General features: G+C 45.3%; 11 non-coding genes and 1 pseudogene across 11 annotated transcripts; 6 read left to right on the top strand and 6 right to left on the bottom strand.

Moving 5' to 3' along the window:
• Nucleotides 1-222: 222 nt before the first annotated feature.
• trnam-cau (transfer RNA methionine (anticodon CAU)) lies at nt 223-295 on the bottom strand. Its single transcript has one exon. It is a non-coding gene; the product is annotated as a tRNA-Met (tRNA).
• A 404-nt stretch (nt 296-699) lies between these two features.
• trnag-gcc (transfer RNA glycine (anticodon GCC)) lies at nt 700-770 on the bottom strand. Its single transcript has one exon. It is a non-coding gene; the product is annotated as a tRNA-Gly (tRNA).
• Nucleotides 771-1,464: 694 nt separating this feature from the next.
• LOC139306428 (general transcription factor II-I repeat domain-containing protein 2-like) lies at nt 1,465-3,274 on the top strand (annotated as a pseudogene).
• A 757-nt stretch (nt 3,275-4,031) lies between these two features.
• Nucleotides 4,032-4,104, bottom strand: trnam-cau (transfer RNA methionine (anticodon CAU)). The gene has a single exon. It is a non-coding gene; the product is annotated as a tRNA-Met (tRNA).
• Nucleotides 4,105-4,521: 417 nt separating this feature from the next.
• On the bottom strand, nt 4,522-4,592 carry trnag-gcc (transfer RNA glycine (anticodon GCC)). Its single transcript has one exon. It is a non-coding gene; the product is annotated as a tRNA-Gly (tRNA).
• Nucleotides 4,593-5,115: 523 nt separating this feature from the next.
• trnam-cau (transfer RNA methionine (anticodon CAU)) lies at nt 5,116-5,188 on the bottom strand. The gene has a single exon. It is a non-coding gene; the product is annotated as a tRNA-Met (tRNA).
• Nucleotides 5,189-6,037: 849 nt separating this feature from the next.
• On the bottom strand, nt 6,038-6,110 carry trnam-cau (transfer RNA methionine (anticodon CAU)). The gene has a single exon. It is a non-coding gene; the product is annotated as a tRNA-Met (tRNA).
• Nucleotides 6,111-8,784: 2,674 nt separating this feature from the next.
• On the top strand, nt 8,785-8,857 carry trnam-cau (transfer RNA methionine (anticodon CAU)). The gene has a single exon. It is a non-coding gene; the product is annotated as a tRNA-Met (tRNA).
• Nucleotides 8,858-9,619: 762 nt separating this feature from the next.
• trnag-gcc (transfer RNA glycine (anticodon GCC)) lies at nt 9,620-9,690 on the top strand. Its single transcript has one exon. It is a non-coding gene; the product is annotated as a tRNA-Gly (tRNA).
• Nucleotides 9,691-10,108: 418 nt separating this feature from the next.
• trnam-cau (transfer RNA methionine (anticodon CAU)) lies at nt 10,109-10,181 on the top strand. The gene has a single exon. It is a non-coding gene; the product is annotated as a tRNA-Met (tRNA).
• A 793-nt stretch (nt 10,182-10,974) lies between these two features.
• On the top strand, nt 10,975-11,047 carry trnam-cau (transfer RNA methionine (anticodon CAU)). The gene has a single exon. It is a non-coding gene; the product is annotated as a tRNA-Met (tRNA).
• Nucleotides 11,048-11,789: 742 nt separating this feature from the next.
• Nucleotides 11,790-11,860, top strand: trnag-gcc (transfer RNA glycine (anticodon GCC)). The gene has a single exon. It is a non-coding gene; the product is annotated as a tRNA-Gly (tRNA).
• The last annotated feature ends 850 nt before the right edge of the window (nt 11,861-12,710 follow it).

The raw sequence follows: 12,710 nt of genomic DNA, 5'->3' as shown, positions 1-12,710 counted from the left end.
GATGGGGGGCGCACATTACTTTTCCCCTCCCCAATCATATCAATTCATTTTCCTGCTGGTGTGGAGGGAGTTACCAGTTTGTCACCAAGTCTGGCAGAGAACTAACAGAAACTATCGGCTAAAGATAACCATTAGTCTTTGGGCTCCAAGGATGCGAACACCCTGCCAACACAGTTGTGAACCTGTCTGCAGATAATTCCAGACAAAGCAGGAAGAAAAACATGCCCCGTGTGAGGCTCGAACTCACGACCTTCAGATTATGAGACTGACGCGCTGCCTACTGCGCCAACGAGGCTGAAAATGCAGGTAAACTTGGTAAAAAAGAAATTTTTTTCAACTGTAACTTTAAGGCGTTACATCATGTCCATCATGCACCAGGGACTGGACAAAATCCTTCTACTAACTCTATAAAAAGGATTTAAGGACAATATTCCTAAAAATGAACCACCAATACTCACATTACCACATTGAATACCACTGCGTCAACTATGGAAATTCCTCGAACCTGTCAATCTGGGGGGCACACGTTGGCTTCCACATCTTCTTCAACTGGAAGACAAACCAACACATCTTACAAAACGCATGTGAGACTTAAACTCGCAACCTTCAGATTAAGAGACATAAAATCCTGAATTTATTTTTATATAATGCACTTGAAAATGACAAGTTGACCATTATACAATAATGAAAAAAGGATATTGCATTGGCCGGGAATCGAACCCGGGCCTCCCGCGTGGCAGGCGAGAATTCTACCACTGAACCACCAATGCTCACGTGACCTCTTTTCCTACCCCTCAAATTTTTTTTTTCTTTTTAATACATACAATGACTTTCTGCCTTACATGGGCCATACAGGGTCTGTCTTTCCTCTAACCTGCAGGATGTCTGGGCTCACGATGGTGGTCTTTGGAGTAGAGATGCCTTGCTCCGGCACACTTTTCTCCTGTTTTCTTTGGCTGCGTTTGCAGTGCAGCCAGCACAAGCTTGCTGTCGGTGGCCTCCACCTCCACTGTGTCCAACAAAAATTCTGTGGTGGATCCAGCAGGGGACAGAGCAGGCACAGCTGAAAAAGAACACACTAAAAATATGAAAACATCTACAACTCAATGTTACACTAAATCCATTTTCTAGTTCCATTCTTGCCTGGCTGAAACTTTTGTGACGAAGACAGCCTCTTGACAGACTTTCTATGGTCTAGAGCACATGTGTCAAACTCAAGGCCCGCGGGCCACATCCGGCCCGTGAATGAATTATCTTTGGCCCGCATGACAAAATATATTTACCATTAGAGCTGGCCCGCCGGTATATCGTACGCACCACCATAATACTACAAATCCCATAATGCACTGCCCGTGTGTCGACACATCAATCACGGGCCGTGAAAGCGCTCCCACTCGTTCATCAGCAGTCTTATGGTATTACACACCACCTGTGTCAACTTTCAACTATCCCTCTCCCCAAAAAATGGCTAAACGAAAGGTGGACTTTGAAAACAGGGGTTTTCAAGACAGGTGGGAGGCACAGTATATGTTCGCGGATGTAAAGGGCAAAGCTGTGTGTCTTCTGTGCGGAGACAGTGTGGCTGTCATGAAAGAATACAACATAAGAAGACACTATGAAACGAAGCACCACGACAGGTACAAGCATCTGGACACGACTCAAAGGCTACAGAAGGTAGAGGAGTTAAAAAGAAGTCTGGTGTCACAGCAGGCTGTTTACTAAAGCCAAATCACAAAGCAAGGCTGCTGTTAAGGCCAGTTTTATTGTGGCAGCAGCGATTGCAAAATCAGGCCGGCCCTTTACCGAGGGGGAATTTGTCAAAAACTGTATGATTAAAGTTTGCGACGCCGTGTGCCCAGAAAAAAGGCAAGCATTTTTAAATGTGAGCCTGAGCCGAAACACCGTTGCTGACCGTGTGCGTCACCTTGCTGCCAATCTCCAACAACAGCTAGTGGGAAAGGGAAAAGATTTCATCGCTTACTCCCTTGCTGTGGATGAGAGCACCGACACTTCTGATACTGCCCAGTTGTCAATTTTCGTCCGTGGAGTGGAATCAAGCCTGTGCGTAACAGAAGAGCTTTTGGGATTACACTCAATGCATGGCACAACTACGGGGAAAGATCTCTTTGAAGAGGTGTCCAGGTGTGTAGATAAAATGGGGCTGCCGTGGGATAAACTTGTGGGACTGACAACAGATGGAGCGCCTGCGATGTGCGGTCAGAAGAGTGGATTGGTGGGGAGGATCCGAGAAAAGATGCAGGAGGAAAACGTCACAAGTGAGCTGACAGCTTATCACTGCATCATACACCAGGAATCGTTGTGTGGCAAAGCCTTGAAAATGGAACATGTAATGAGCATCATAACACGAGCGGTTAACTTTATCAGAGCCAGAGGTTTAAATCACCGCCAGTTCAAGTCTTTTCTGGCGGAGTTAAATTCAGAATATGGTGACTTGCCCTATCACACAGAGGTGCGATGGCTAAGCCAGGGAAAGGTGCTGGAAAGATTTTTCGAGTTGCGTGAGGAGATCTGTGAGTTCATGGAAAGCAAAGGGAAAGACACAACAGAGCTCCGAAATAAAAAGTTTCTGTGTGAAGTGGCGTTTCTGTGTGACATCACGAGCCACCTGAATGTGCTAAACCTGCAGCTTCAGGGGCGGGGCCGTGTCATCACTGACATGTACGCTACTGTGAGGGCTTTTAAAAACAAGCTGCGCCTGTGGGAGACGCAGATTCTGCAGGAAAACTTGAGCTATTTTCCGCACTGCCAAACAATGAAAGAGCAGGTCGCTGTCGCCGCTTTCCCAACTACACAGTTTACTGAAAAACTCGGCATACTTGGTGCTGACTTCACACGGCGATTTGCCGATTTTGAAGTCCAAAAGAGCAGGTTTGAACTGCTCAGTAATCCATTTGCAGCTGAAGTGGAAAGCGCACCATCAAACCTCCAAATGGAGCTGATTGACCTCCAATGTAGTGACACACTGAAGGCAAAATATGAGTCTGTGGGCGCTGCAGAGTTTCTACGTTTCATCCCCGACACAATGCCCCAGCTGCGCTCCCAGGCTGCTCAAACGCTCTCTATGTTTGGCAGCACATACTTGTGTGAACAACTGTTCTCCCTGATGAAGATAAACAAAACTTCACACAGGACTCGTCTTACTGATGAACACCTTCACTCAATCCTGAGGATTTCCTCAGCTCAGAGCCTGACCCCAGACATCGATGAACTTGTATCCAAGATGAGACACCAAGCATCTGGCTCAGACGAGTGAGCATCACAGAGCAGCAAACGGTGCTTTGACGCAATTTCAGTTTTTAATGCAGTTTCATTTTTGCATTTTTTTCTTTTGCTACTACAGGACATTTGATTTTTCTTTGAAGTAAATTACTTCTGGCTGTTGTTTTCCTGTAGAAAATGTTTGCACTTGAAATTACTCTGGAAAAACTGCAGATAAAGCCATAAGAAATTAATGAAACTGATTTTATTTATTTATAATTTATTATTTTTATTTCATAATTAATGTTGTTTTATAGGCAATAATCTATAGGCCTTGTTAGTTCCAGGTTCAATATGTGCAATAAGGTTGTTTCAATAAGTTTACAATAAATGTTGAACCCGTCCGGCCCTTGACTTGTAGCAATTTTTTAATTTCGGCCCACTGTGTATTTGAGTTTGACACCCCTGGTCTAGAGAGAAGACATATCACTGTGTTGGGTGAAAATACCCTGCCAACACAGTTGTGCCAGACTAACAAAACATGTGCCCTGTGTGATTCCCAAAAAAGGATGTTAGGGGTTTGATTACCCGATGGGGCGCGCACATTACTTTTCCCCACCCCAATCATATCAATTCATTTTCCTGCTGGTGTGGAGGGAGTTACCAGTTTGTCACCAAGTCTGGCAGAGAACTAACAGAAACTATCGGCTAAAGATAACCATTAGTCTTTGGGCCCCAAGGATGCGAACACCCTGCCAACACAGTTGTGAACCTGTCTGCAGATAATTCCAGGCAAAGCAGTAAGAAAAACATGCCCCGTGTGAGGCTCGAACTCACGACCTTCAGATTATGAGACTGACGCGCTGCCTACTGCGCCAACGAGGCTGAAAATGCAAGTGAACTTGTTAAAGAAATAATTATTTCAACTGTAACCTTGAGGCGTTACATCATGTCCATCATGCACCAGGGACTGGACAAAATCCTTCTACTAACTCAATAAAAAGGATTAAAGTACAATATTCCTGAAAAGGAACCACCAATACTCAAATTACCACATTGAATACCACTGCGTCAACTATGGAAATTCCTCGAGCCTGTCAATCTGGGGGGCACACGTTGGCTTCCACATCTTCTTCAACTGGAAGACAAACCAACACGTCTTACAAAACACATGTGAGACTCAAAATCACAACCTTCAGATTAAGAGGCATAAAATCCTGAATTTATTTTTATATAATGCACTTGAAAATGAGTTGTTGACCATTACACAATAACAGTTGGTACAATAATAAGAAAGGATGTTGCATTGGCCGGGAATCGAAACCGGGCCTCCCGCGTGGCAGGCAAGAATTCTACCACTGAACCACCAATTCTCATATGACCTCTTTTCCAACCCCTCAAATTTTTTTATTCTTTTTAATACATACAATGAGTTTCTGCCTTACATGGGGCATACAAGGTCTGTCTTTCCTCTAACCTGTAGGATGTCTGGGCTCACGATGGTGGTCTTTGGAGTAGTAATGCCTTGCTCCGGCACACTTTTCTAATGTTTTCTTTGGCTGCGTTTGCAGTGCAGCCAGCACAACCTTGCTGTCGGTGGCCTCCAGCTCCACTGTGTCCAACAAAAGTTCTGTGGTGGATCCATCAGGGGACAGAGCAGGAACAGCTGAAAAAGAACACATTAAAAATATGAAAACATCTACAACTCAACGTTACACTAAATCCATTTTCTAGTTGCATTCTTGCCTGGCTGAAACTTTTGTGACGAAAACAGCCTCTTGACAGACTTTCTATGGTCTAGAGAGAAGACATATCACTGTGTTGGATGAAAATACCCTGCCAACACAGTTGTGTACCTGTCTGCAGATAATTCCAGGCAAAGCAGGAAGAAAACCATGCCCCGTGTGAGGCTTGAACTCACGACCTTCAGATTATGAGACTGACGCGCTGCCTACTGCGCCAACGAGGCTCGAAATGGAGGAAAACTTGTTAAGAAAAAAAGTTTTTTCAGCTGTAACCTTAAGGTGTTATATCATGTCCATCATGCACCAGAGACTGGACAAATTCCACTGTCTCCAAATACACATCAGCACCATTACAGTCTAGAGTGTTGGAGGGAATGTATTACTTCCCTGAGCATTTCCATTTCTTGGTAGCTTAGGGGGATATCTGTTTCCTTACAGCAAATTACAAAATTGCAACATCACTGAGTGATGTTCATCAGGCTCTGTGTGTTCTTGTTTACGTTCGCAAAACAAACTTAGTTGTGATTTGAGAGTTTATTGTGTCAGCTTTATGTCAATGTCGATGTACTTATGATGAATTACATGCTAAAGTAACCATAGGCTATTAACAGTTCATGTGGGTTGATTTACATATAAGCATAATGTTTTTGTTTATAGGGTGTGCAGAAACTGGTATTGGATCATTAATTTGCCTGTTACTTCTCATTCCTTTCTCACATTCCAAAACACATCATTAGCATTTGCGTGGCCAATTTTGTTCGCACGTAATGTATTGTTGTGTCAGCAAATATGATGACAAAAAATGTGCCCTGTGTGATTGCCAAAAAAGGATGTTGGGGGTTTGATTACCCGATGGGGGGCGCACATTACTTTTCCCTTCCCCAATCATATCAATTTATTTTCCTTCTGGTGTGGAGGGAGTTGCCAGTTTGTCACCAACTCTGGCAGAGAACTAACAGCAACTATCAGGTAAAGACATCCATTAGTCTTTGGGCCCCAAGGATGCGAACACCCTGCCAACACAGTTGTGTACATGTCTGCAGATAATTCCACGCAAAGCAGGAAGAAAAACATGCCCTGTGTGAGGCTCGAACTCACGACCTTCAGATTATGAGACTGACGCGCTGCCTACTGCGCCAACGAGGCTGAAAAGGCAGGCAACCTTGTAAAAAAAAATTTTTTTCAGCTGTAACCTTAAGGTGTTATATCATGTCCATCATGCACCAGAGACTGGACAAAATCCTTGTACTAACTCAATAAAAGGATTAAAGTACAATATTCCTGAAAAGAAACCACCGATGCTCACATTACCACATTGAATACCACTGCGTCAACTGTGTAAATTCCTGAAACCTGTCAATCGGGGGGGAGGGGGGGGGGTGCAAACTCTAGCTTCAGAATCAGAATCAGAAACTGTTTATTGCCAAGTAACATACATTACAAGGAATTTGCTGTGGTCTGAAGGTGCTATTGTTTTGATAACAAATAAGTAGAATATAAAAGCTAAAATAAGAATAAGAATAAAAATAAAAATAAAAAATAAGATAAGATAAATAACAACAGTGCAGTGACCAGAATAAAGTAAAAAAATAAAGCAGCGCTTCAGGCAGGATGGGGAGATGGAGTCTGGTCCAGTAGCTTTCCGGGGGTTTTGTCTCTTGAAGAGCCTGTTCACATCTCTTTCAAGGACAGACAGAGGTGTCGATGCTGGAGGAGTGGGGGGCGCTGTGGGGGGCAGCTGTGGTGGTAGGAGGTGTGAGAGTTCAGCCCCAGGTGTGATGAGGGGGTTGGGGCTGTTGGGCTGGAGCTGGTGGGTGATGGTGTGGGGGATGGTGTCAGGACTGTCCCATTGTCTTTCAAAGCGACAGTAGAAGTCGTTGAGGCTGTTGGCGAGGCGTCGGTCGTTAGCAGAGTTGGGGGCTCTTGGCTTGTAGTTGGTGATCTGCCTGAGCCCCCTCCACACAGAAGCGAAGCTGCAGAGCACCTGAAGGCGTGTTTGGACTGTACTGACTGGGATGTTTTCAGGACTGCTACCAACAGTCTGGATGAGTACACAGAGGCTGTGACTTCATATATCAGCTTCTGTGAGGACTGCTGCGTACCAACTCGGACCAGGGTGAGTTACAACAACGACAAACCCTGGTTCACAGCAAGACTGCGACAGCTGAGGCTGGAAAAGGAAGAGGCGTTTAAGAGTGGCAACAGAGCAGAGTTTAAGGAAGCCAAGTACAAGTTTAGCAAGGCGGTGAGGGAAGCTAAACGACTGTACTCAGAGAGACTACAAGACCAGTTCTCCTCCAACGACTCTGCTTCTGTGTGGAGGGGGCTCAGGCAGATCACCAACTACAAGCCAAGAGCCCCCAACTCTGCTAACGACCGACGCCTCGCCAACAGCCTCAACGACTTCTACTGTCGCTTTGAAAGACAATGGGACAGTCCTGACACCATCCCCCACACCATCACCCACCAGCTCCAGCCCAACAGCCCCAACCCCCTCATCACACCTGGGGCTGAACTCTCACACCTCCTACCACCACAGCTGCCCCCCACAGCGCCCCCCACTCCTCCAGCATCGACACCTCTGTTTGTCCTTGAAAGAGATGTGAACAGACTCTTCAAGAGACAAAACCCGCGTAAAGCTGCTGGACCAGACTCCATCTCCCCATCCTGCCTGAAGCGCTGCGCCGATCAGCTGTCTCCGGTGTTCACGGACATCTTCAACACCTCACTGGAGACATGCCACGTGCCAGCCTGCTTCAAGGCCTCCACCATCATCCCCGTCCCCAAAAAACCAGGGCCCACAGGATTAAATGACTACAGACCCGTCGCCCTGACCTCTGTGGTCATGAAATCATTTGAACGCCTGGTCCTGTCCCACCTCAAATCCATCACAGACTCTCTGCTGGACCCCCTGCAGTTCGCCTACAGAGCCAACAGGTCTGTAGACGACACCGTCAACCTGGCTCTACACTTCATCCTCCAGCACCTGGACTCCGCAGGATCCTATGCCAGGATCCTGTTTGTGGACTTCAGCTCTGCCTTCAACACGATCGTCCCGGCTCTTCTTCAGGACAAGCTCTCCCAGCTGAACGTGCCTGACCCCACCTGCAGGTGGATCACAGATTTCCTGTCCGACAGGAAGCAGCACGTGAAGCTCGAGAAACACGTCTCAGACTCGCGGACGATCAGCACCGGCTCCCCTCAAGGCTGTGTTCTTTCTCCTCTACTCTAATCCCTGTACACCAACAGCTGCACCTCCAGTCACCAGTCCGTCAAGCTCCTGAAGTTCGCGGACGACACCACCCTCATCGGACTCATCTCTGGTGAGGATGAGTCGGCCTACAGGTGGGAGATTGACCATCTGGTGACCTGGTGCAACAACAACAACCTGGAGCTTAACGCTTCAAAGACAGTGGAGATGGTTGTTGACTTTAGGAAGAGCGCAGCCCCACCCGACCCCATCACCCTGTGTGACTCTCCAGTGGACACTGTGGAGTCCTTCCGTTTCCTGGGCTCCATCATCAGCCAGCACCTCCGATGGGAGCTGAACATCAGCTCCCTCATCAAGAAAGCCCAACAGAGGATGTACTTCCTGAGGCAGCTGAGGAAGTTTAACCTACCACAAACAATGCTGGTTCACTTCTACACTGCCATCATATTCAATGTGGTAATGTGAACATTGGTGGTTCCTTTTTAGTAATATTGTACTTTAATCCTTTTTATTGAGTTAGTAGAAGGATTTTGTCCAGTCCTTGGTGCATGATGGACATGATACAGTTGAAATTTATTTATTTTTTTACCAAGTTTACCTGCATTTTCAGCCTTGTTGGCGCAGTAGGCAGCGTGTCAGTCTCATAATGTGAAGGTCGTGAGTTCAAGCCTCACACGGGGCATGTTTTTCTTACTGCTTTGCCTGGAATTATCTGCAGACAGGTTCACAACTGTGTTGGCAGGGTGTTCGCATCCTTGGGGCCCAAAGACTAATGGATGTCTTTACCTGATAGTTTCTGTTAGTTCTCTGCCAGACTTGGTGACAAACTGGCAACTCCCTCCACACCAGAAGGAAAATGAATTGATATGATTGGGGAGGGGAAAAGTAATGTGCGCGCCCCATTGGGTAATCAAACCCCTAACATCCTTTTTTGGGAATCACACAGGGCACATGTTTTGTTAGTCTGGCACAACTGTATTGGCAGGGTATTTTCACCCAAAACAGTGATATGTCTTCTCTCTAGACCATAGAAAGTCTGTGAAGAGGCTGTTTTCGCCACAAAAGTTTCAGCCAGGCAAGAAATCAACTAGAAAATGGATTTTGCGTAACGTTGAGTTGTAGATGTTTTCATATTTTTAGTGTGTTCTTTTTCAGCTGTTCCTGCTCTGTCCCCTGCTGGATCCACCACAGAATTTTTGTTTGACACAGTGGAGCTGGAGGCCACCGACAGCAAGCTTGTGCTGGCTGCACTGCAAACGCAGCCAAAGAAAACAGGAGAAAAGTGTGCCGGAGCAAGGCATCTCTATTCCAAAGACCACCATCGTGAGCCCAGACATCCTACAGGTGAGAGGAAAGACAGATCCTGTATGCCCCATGCAAGGCAGAAACTCAGTGTATGTAAAAGAAAAAAAAAAATTGGGGGGTAAGAAAAGAGTTCATGTGAGCATTGGTGGTTCAGTGGTAGAATTCTCGCCTGCCACGCGGGAGGCCCGGGTTCGATTCCCGGCTAATGCAACATCCTTTTTTATTATTGTACCAACTGTTATTGTGTAATGGTCAACGACTCATTTTCAAGTGCATTATATAAAAATAAATTCAGGATTTTTTGCCTCTTAATCTGAAGGTTGTGATTTTGAGTCTCACATGTGTTTTGTAAGATGTGTTGGTTTGTCTTCCAGTTGAAGAAGATGTGGAAGCCAACGTGTGCCCCCCAGATTGACAGGCTCGAGGAATTTCCATAGTTGACGCAGTGGTATTCAATGTGGTAATGTGAGCATTGGTGGTTCCTTTTCAGGAATATTGTACATTAATCCTTTTTATGGAGTCAGTACAAGGATTTTGTCCAGTCCCTGGTGCATGATGGACATGATGTAACACCTTAAAGTCACAGCTAAAAAAAATTTTTTATATAACAAGTTTGCCTGCCTTTTCAGCCTCGTTGGCGCAGTAGGCAGCGCGTCAGTCTCATAATCTGAAGGTCGTGAGTTCGAGCCTCACACGGGGCATGTTTTTCTTACTGCTTTGCCTGAAATTATCTGCAGACAGGTTCACAACTGTGTTGGCAGGGTGTTCGCATCCTTGGGGCCCAAAGACTAATGGTTGTCTTTACCTGATAGTTTCTGTTAGTTCTCTGCTAGACTTGGTGAGAAACTGGCAACTCCCTCCACACCAGAAGGAAAATTATACAAGTTACGAAATACGAAATAACAAGCTCAGTTAGGCGCAGGTTTCTCATATTTGCTGACACAACAATACATTACGTGCAAACAAAATTGGCCACGCAAATGCTAATGATGTGTTTTGGAATGTGAGAAAGGAATGAGAAGTAACAGGCAAATTAATGATCCAATACCAGTTTCTGCACACCCTGTAAACAAAAACATTATGCTTGCATGTAAATCAACCCACATGAACTGTTAATAGCCTATGGTTACTTTAGCATGTAATTCATCATAAGTACATCGACATTGACATAAAGGTGACACAATAAACTCTCAAATCACAACTAAGTTTGTTTTGCGAACGTAAACAAGAACACACAGAGCCTGATGAACATCACTCAGTGATGTTGCAATTTTGTAATTTGCTGTAAGGAAACAGATATCCCCTTAAGCTACCAAGAAATGGAAATGCTCAGGGAAGTAATACATTCCCTCAACACTCTAGACTGTAATGGTGCTGATGTGTATTTGGAGACAGTGGAATTTGTCCAGTCTCTGGTGCATGATGGACATGATGTAACGCCTTAAAGTCACAGCTAAAAAAAATTTTTTTTTAACAAGTTTGACTGCATTTTCAGCCTCGTTGGCGCAGTAGGCAGCGCGTCAGTCTCATAATCTGAAGGTCGTGAGTTCGAGCCTCACACGGGGCATGTTTTTCTTACTGCTTTGTCTGGAATTATCTGCAGACAGGTACACAACTGTGTTGGCAGGGTGTTCGCATCCTTGGGGCCCAAAGACTAATGGATGTCTTTACCTGATAGTTTCTGTTAGTTCTCTGCTGGACTTGGTGAGAAACTGGCAACTCCCTCCACACCAGAAGGAAAATGAATTGATATGATTGGGGAGGGGAAAAGTAATGTGCGCGCCCCATCGGGTAATCATTTTTGGGAATCACACAGGGCACATGTTTTGTTAGTCTGGCACAACTGTGTTGGCAGGGTATTTTCACCCAACACAGTGATATGTCTTCTCTCTAGACCATAGAAAGTCTGTCAAGAGGCTGTTTTTGCCACAAAAGTTTCAGCCAGGCAAGAATGCAACTAGAAAATGGATTTTGTGTAACATTGAGTTGTAGATGTTTTCATATTTCTAATGTGCTCTTTTTCAGCTGTTCCTGCTCTGTCCCCTGCTGGATCCACCACAAAACTTTTGTTGGACACAGTGGAGCTGGAGGCCACCGACAGCGAGCTTGTGCTGGCTGCACTGCAAACGCAGCCAAAGAAAACAGGAGAAAAGTGTGCCGGAGCAAGGCATTACTACTCCAAAGACCACCATCGTGAGCCCAGACATCCTACAGGTGAGAGGAAAGACAGATCCTGTATGCCCCATGTAAGGCAGAAACTCAGTGTATGTATTAAAAAAAATTTGGGGTTAGGAAATGAGTTCATGTGAGCATTGGTGGTTCAGTGGTAGAATTCTCGCCTGCCACGCGGGAGGCCTGGGTTCGATTCCCAGCCAATGGAAGGGTTAGGGTTAGGCCATTAAGTGTGAAATGTGTCGTTCTAAGAGGTCTCCCAGCCTGGGGAACAATGGCCAATCAATTCTGATTCTGATATGACTGGCCAACGCCTGCATTTCAAAAGTCTCTTCAACTTTTTTGCTAGGCAACCTCTGTTTTTTTCACGTTCCCCATCAAAGTGATTAGACAAGTATTGAATTGTGTTTTTTTTTTTCAAAATCATACTGTATTAACAGCTAAATAGGTTTGTATGCTCCATTCACAAAACACATAACATTCTTCTTCAGTGAATTTGCATCTGTTTGGCATAAGGGGTGTGGGAATGACACAACAATGCATTAAGTGCGAACAAAATGGGCCACTCAAATGCTCATGATGTGTTTTGGAATGTGAGAAAGGAATGAGAAATAACAGGCAAATTAAGGATCCAATACCAGTTTCTGCACACCCTGTAAACAAAAACATTATGCTTACATGTAAATCAACCCACATGAACTGTTAATAGCCTATGGTTACTTTAGCATGTAATTCATCATAAGTACATCGACATTGACAAAAAGCTGACACAATAAACTCTCTAACCACAACTAACTTTGTTTTGCTAACGTAAACAAGAACACTTAAGACAGAACCAAGTTAAAATATCATTACATGTTCGTCCGTGCAGTGTTTTCTTCCTTAGTCTTCTCCAGAGCCTGATGACGCAGACTGCAGCGTATCATCCGCTCTGCAGAGAGGGTGATTGGCTGCAACCTCCCATCTCTTCAGGACCTGTACTCCTCCAGGACCTTGAGGAGAGCAGGGAAGATCGCTGCTGACCCCTCCCACCCCGAACACAAACACTAGTTATACGT

Source organism: Enoplosus armatus, chromosome 24 (genome assembly GCF_043641665.1).
Source record: "Enoplosus armatus isolate fEnoArm2 chromosome 24, fEnoArm2.hap1, whole genome shotgun sequence".
NCBI classification, from domain to species: Eukaryota; Metazoa; Chordata; class Actinopteri; order Centrarchiformes; family Enoplosidae; genus Enoplosus; species Enoplosus armatus.
This window is presented reverse-complemented; position numbering and strand designations above follow the sequence as displayed.